Source organism: Brachypodium distachyon, chromosome 3, assembly GCF_000005505.3.
Source record: "Brachypodium distachyon strain Bd21 chromosome 3, Brachypodium_distachyon_v3.0, whole genome shotgun sequence".
Taxonomy (NCBI): Eukaryota; Viridiplantae; Streptophyta; class Magnoliopsida; order Poales; family Poaceae; genus Brachypodium; species Brachypodium distachyon.
In genome coordinates, this window is record NC_016133.3 from 45,253,627 (window position 1) to 45,259,626 (window position 6,000).

Consider the following 6,000-nt stretch of genomic DNA (forward strand, 5'->3'; position numbering starts at 1 on the left):
CGTTGGGATATATCCCAATGCTATTATTTCAGAATTTCTCATTGCTCTGACATATTTCAGACGTCTCCTGACGTGTCTTGATGACTTCATGTTATCTTTAGAACTGTTCACTTTGACTATCACAGTTTGATTGTCACGGTTCATAAGAATCGCCGGTATTGGTTTTTCAACAATCGGCAAGTCCATCAAGAGCTCACGAAGCCAGTCGGCTTCAATCGTGGATGTATCTAATGCTGATTCTGCTTCCATTGTTGATCTGGTTAAGATCGTTTGCTTGCAAGACTTCCATGAAACAGCGCCCCCTCCGAGTGTGAACACATATCCACTCGTGGCCTTTAGCTCATCAACATCAGATATCCAGTTTGAATCACTATAACCCTCAAGTACCTTGGGGTACCCAGTATAGTGTATACCATAGCTCATTGTGCCCTTTAGATAGCGCATGACCCTCTCGAGTGCACTCCAATGATCATCTCCCGAATTCTTATTGAACCGACTCAGTTTGCTCACAGCAAAAGAGATGTCAGGTCTAGTTGTGCTAGCCAAATACATGAGCGAACCAATAATCTGAGAATATCTCAGTTGGTCTCTTCCAATTCTGTGATTCTTTCGAAGCAGAACGCTTGGATCATAAGGAGTTGGAGAAGGTTTACAATCAGCATAACCGAAACAACTCAAGATCTTTTCCACATAGTGAGATTGCAACAAAGTGATCTCACCATTGTCGCCTCTCACGAGCTTGATGTTCAGAATAACATCAGCTACACCAAGGTCTTTCATGTCAAAGCACTTCGACAAAAAAGTCTTAACCTCTTCAATCACTTTGAGGTTAGTCCCAAATATTAGTATGTCATCGACATACAAACAAAGTATAACTCCCTCACCCCCACCATGGCGGTAGTATACACATTTGTCAGCTTCGTTTACAACAAAGCCGGCAGATGTTAAAGTTTTGTCAAACTTCTCATGCCATTGCTTAGGAGCTTGTTTCAGGCCATATAAAGACTTTAATAACTTACACACTTTGCCTTCATGACCCTTTATTACAAATCCATCTGGCTGGTTCATGTAAATTTCCTCATCCAACTCTCCGTTAAGGAAAGCTGTTTTAACGTCCATTTGATGGACGATCAGACCATATGAGGCAGCCAGTGATAGTAATACTCTGATTGTGGTCAATCGAGCTACAGGTGAGTAAGTATCAAAGAAATCTTCACCTCCGTTCTGGGTAAAACCCTTGGCCACAAGCCGCGCCTTGTACTTATCAATAGTACCATCAGGCCTAAGCTTTTTCTTGAATATCCACTTGCATCCTACAGGTTTGCACCTGTACGGACAGTCAACGACCTCCCAAGTACCATTAGCCATGATAGAATCCATCTCACTACGAATGGCTTCCTTCCAATAGTCTGCATCCGGAGATGCAAAGGCCAAATTAATGGTTTTAGGGGTGTCATCCACGAGGTACACAATGAAATCATCACCAAAGGATTTAGCAATCCTTTGTTGCTTACCCCTAATAGGGGCTTCATTGTCATACTCCTCAGGAATCTCATCAAGTGTTTGTTCAAGATTTTCCACTGGGATAGCGGGTTCAGGAGCTACACGATGATCCTGATGTTCCTCTGAACTGACGGGTTCAGCAGGTACATCATGATCCTCTCTAGATGTGCTATGCATATCTCTCATGAGAAATATGTCCTCAAAGAATGTAGCATCCCTGAACTCCATAATTGTACCGACACTCATGTCAGGTACTCCAGAATTTACAACCAAGAATCTATAGCCAACACTCTGAAGTGCGTAGCCAAGAAAGATACAATTAACGGTTTTTGGTCCAAACTTACGTTTCTTGGTAATTGGCACATTGACTTTCGCCAAACAACCCCAAGTCCGTAAGTAAGAAAGTGTGAGTCTCTTCTTTTCCCATAGCTCGTATTGGGTGACTTCTTTATTTTTTGTGGGAACACGATTTAGGACATGACACGAAGTCAATAACGCCTCCCCCATCATGCCTTGGATAAACCAACAGTGTCTAACATGGCGTTGACCAAGTCAGTCAGCGTGTGGTTTTTCCTCTCGGCAACCCCGTTTGACTGGGCGAATAGGGAGGCGTCCTCTCATGGACTATGCCATGTTCCTCACAAAATGAAGTAAACTCACTGGAGAAATATTCTCCACCGCGGTCAGACCGCAAACGTTTAATTTTCTTCTCAAGTTGATTCTCGACTTCAGCTTTATAGATCTTAAAATAATGCAATGCTTCATCCTTTGATTTTAATAAATACACATAACAGAATCTAGTCGCATCATCAATGAAAGTCATAAAGTAATGTTTTCCACCTTTGGTTAATACACCGTTCATCTCACAAAGATCAGAATGTATGAGCTCTAACGGTGCTAGGTTCCTCTCCTCGGCAGCCTTGTGAGGCTCGCGAGGCTGCTTCGCTTGCACACAAGCTTGGCACTTCGAACCTTTAGCCACAAGGATTTTAGGGATTAAACTCAGATTTGCTAATCGCGTCATGCAACCAAAATTAATGTGACAAAGTCGTGAATGCCAAACATTAGACTCATTATTAATAGAATTGATGCTGTTCACGACCTTATTACAAAAATCCGAAAGGGATAAGCGGAACAATCCTCCGCACTCATAACCTTTACCAATAAATTGTCCATACTTAGACACAATAACTTTATTGGACTAAAACACTAACTTAAATCCATCCTTGCAAAGGAGGGATCCACTAACAAGATTCTTCTGAATTGAGGGCACATGCTGCATGTTCCTCAGCTGCACGATCTTTTCCGAAGTAAACTTCAGATCCACCGTGCCAACACCATGAACAGAAGCATGGGCGCCGTTCCCCATCGTCACCGAGGAGCTAATGGCCTGATATGAAGAAAACAAGGAAATAGCAGCACACACATGAATAGTTGCACCTGTATCGACCCACTAATCGGTGGACTGACATACAGAAAATACAGTAAATAAATTACCATACCCGCCTGCATCTTCATTGTTGCCAATGGTCAAATTAGCAAACTTTTGCCGAATCTGTCCTCCTTTGCGCTCCTTGCAGTTACTCGCCTGGTGGCCGAGTCCTCCGCACACAAAGCAAGGATCCATGTCCTTGTTGCCTCATTTCTTCTTCTTCTTCTTGAAAGTGGTAGTGTTCTTTGGACGAGCATTATTGAATGCCTTTTCCTTTCCCTTGTTGTTACTGTCGCTATGGTTGTTCCTCTGAACCATGCTGGCAGTGAACGTACCCTCTTGTGTGTTGCCTTTGGGGCCAGCATCTTTTGCTCTTGCCTTCTCCTCAACATCAAGAGTCCCAATCAGGTTCTCCACGGAGATTTATTGTCTCTTGTGTTTTAGTGAAGTAGCAAAGTTCCTCCACGAGGGAAGAAGCTTGGTGATGATGCCCCCGGCGACAAACTTGTCGGGTAGTGGACACTTGAATTGCTCAAGTTTCTTAACCATAATCAGTAACTCATGAGATTGTTCCACTACAGATCGGTTTGCAACCATCTTATAGTCAAAGAACTGCTCCATGACATACAACTCACTGCCAGCGTCAGATGCGCCAAACTTAGCATCGAGCGCATCCCACAACTCTTTGGCATCCTGATAGTGCAGATAAGCATCAACGAGCTTATCTCCCAGCACACTATAGATCGCACCGACGACTACAACACAAGCCTCAACATACAACTGTTGAGGAGCAATTGTTTGAGTCTTTTCATGTTGTACCGCCCACCATGCGCCCATAGCCACGAGCCACATATGACATTTATACTGCCACCTCTTAAAGTGCAGTCCGGTAAACACAGGTGGTTTTAATGCGACCACAAATTATGACATCGAAAATTGCCTGCACGAGTAACGTTTTTGGATTGTTGAATAATTAGGTAATTTCGATGAATATTTAATCCAGAAAAACAATGTGTAAAACATGTAGCATATTATATCATGCAAACTAGACAAATTAAATAGCAACGCACATCAATAAAACTCATCTAATTTCACGGCATGAATAATAGAACTACTAATCAAAATCAACAAGAAAGAGCAGATTACGTACGGTGCTATACTCTTTTCTTGTGTTTGTTTGTTGAGGTCGGTGACGAGTCCGGCGGCGTCGATATTCACGCCGGCAGCAGCAGCAGCCTTGACTACCTCCTGGGCAGCGGCCAGCGCCTACGCTTGCGCCTGTGCAACAGCGGTTGCCTGGGCTTGGAGTTGGCAGCCTACTGCTGCTGAGCTAGAGCGGCAGCCTGAGCCGCGGGATCTCCGAGGTTGTCGGCCATTGGTGATGAAGATGCCGACGAAACAGGGACGTGAAGAAGCGAGCAGTCGCGTGAGAACGCTTCCCAAAAACCTTATCGACCGTCTCCCGGGCAGGATCTCGAAGGTTGGGGTTCCAAAGGCCTACTCTCCCGGAGATCTGTGCACGAGTTGGCGGCGAACAACGAGATTGGATCGTGGGCGTGACGGCTAGGGTTGTGGCGTGGTCCCTCCATACGCGTCTGCAACGGATTCCGACTGCCACGGCTCGAACTTGAAATCAAAATCGAAATCGCGCGTCGTGACGAGGCGAGGCGAGGCGAAGTGAGCGACGGAGGAGGAGCGCGCGTGGAGATTTCCCTTGCTCATTTGCTCAAGAGGTGATAACCAACATATCTTATATATTGGTCCAACTCCCCCTAAACTAGTAAAATGAGACTATTCCCACTTTCTCATCCCACTCCATAAACGGGCTTTTGAGATTTTCCATAAATTAATTTCAGATTGGGCCTTGGGACTAACCCAAAATTCCAACACATTGGTAATCCCAGAAATTATCTCATTCAATCTATATTTCTTAACCCTGCAGTTCGATCAGACAAGCTTTCAAACGAGGATTTGTTTACATAGCAATCACCATATAAGTTTTAAGCTATTGAGAATTGGGTGCTTGATTACTCTGTCCAAGTTCAGAGATGGACATGTATTTTGTTCAATCAGCAACCAGATATATGCTAGCCTACTTCGGTGAAGAGAAAGTTCCTTCAGTTCAATCTGGTTGCTGATTACCTATACAGACCTACAGATTCTTTACTGAAGATAAATCATGGTTTTGCATTAGTATAACCTGACATGATCGGAGGGCCTAAATCTGATTTCTCCTAGGCACTTATACTTTCTAAAATACTCTACGAGATTAATACATTTTTTTGCGGGTATACTAGATTAATACATTAAACACAATCATTTAATGCCTGTAATCTAGTCAGGATTTTCCTCTTCTTACTAGGTTTCTAAATGTTTCGCTTAAAAATTGAGGCTCCAGCCTCTGCATCAGCACACAACCAATTTTATTGCAAAGTTGTAGTGAGTTGTATAATTCAGCGATCGGAGATCATGGATACAAAGACAAGCCAGCGAAATAAATCAAACATAGCGAGTCTATGCATTAAGTCGTCAGCCAGCACGGTTGAAAATATCCCGTGAGATCCTCTCTAGCCGGGTGCATCCAATAGCCAAAGGTTTCCGCTCGTGCGTAGGGAGCAGGAACACCCATAGCCGAATCCAGTGCGTGGCTTTTTAGATAACCTGCAAGAAATGTGGAACTCTTGATCGATTAAAAACAACATCATTTCTGCAGTTCCAAATAGCCCAACAGAAAGCCGAAACTCCCGTTCGAATATGAGCTTTAAATTGTTTATCCACTCCATTAAGCTAGTTCCCAAATAAGTTGGTGATCGTTGTCGGTGGAGGCAAATTGAAGGTAATGACAATAATTCGCCAAATAATACGAGCAAAAGGGCAGGTAAGAAAAAGGTGTTGTATACTCTCATCCGCATCACAAAAGCAACACTTTAAACTTCCCTCCCAATTCCTTTTTGTGAGATTATCTTTAGTTAACAGAACTTGGCGATCAAGAAACCACATAAAAATCTTGACTTTTGATGGAATTTTAAGCTTCCAGAGGTATTTCCGATGAAAAACCGTGTGTC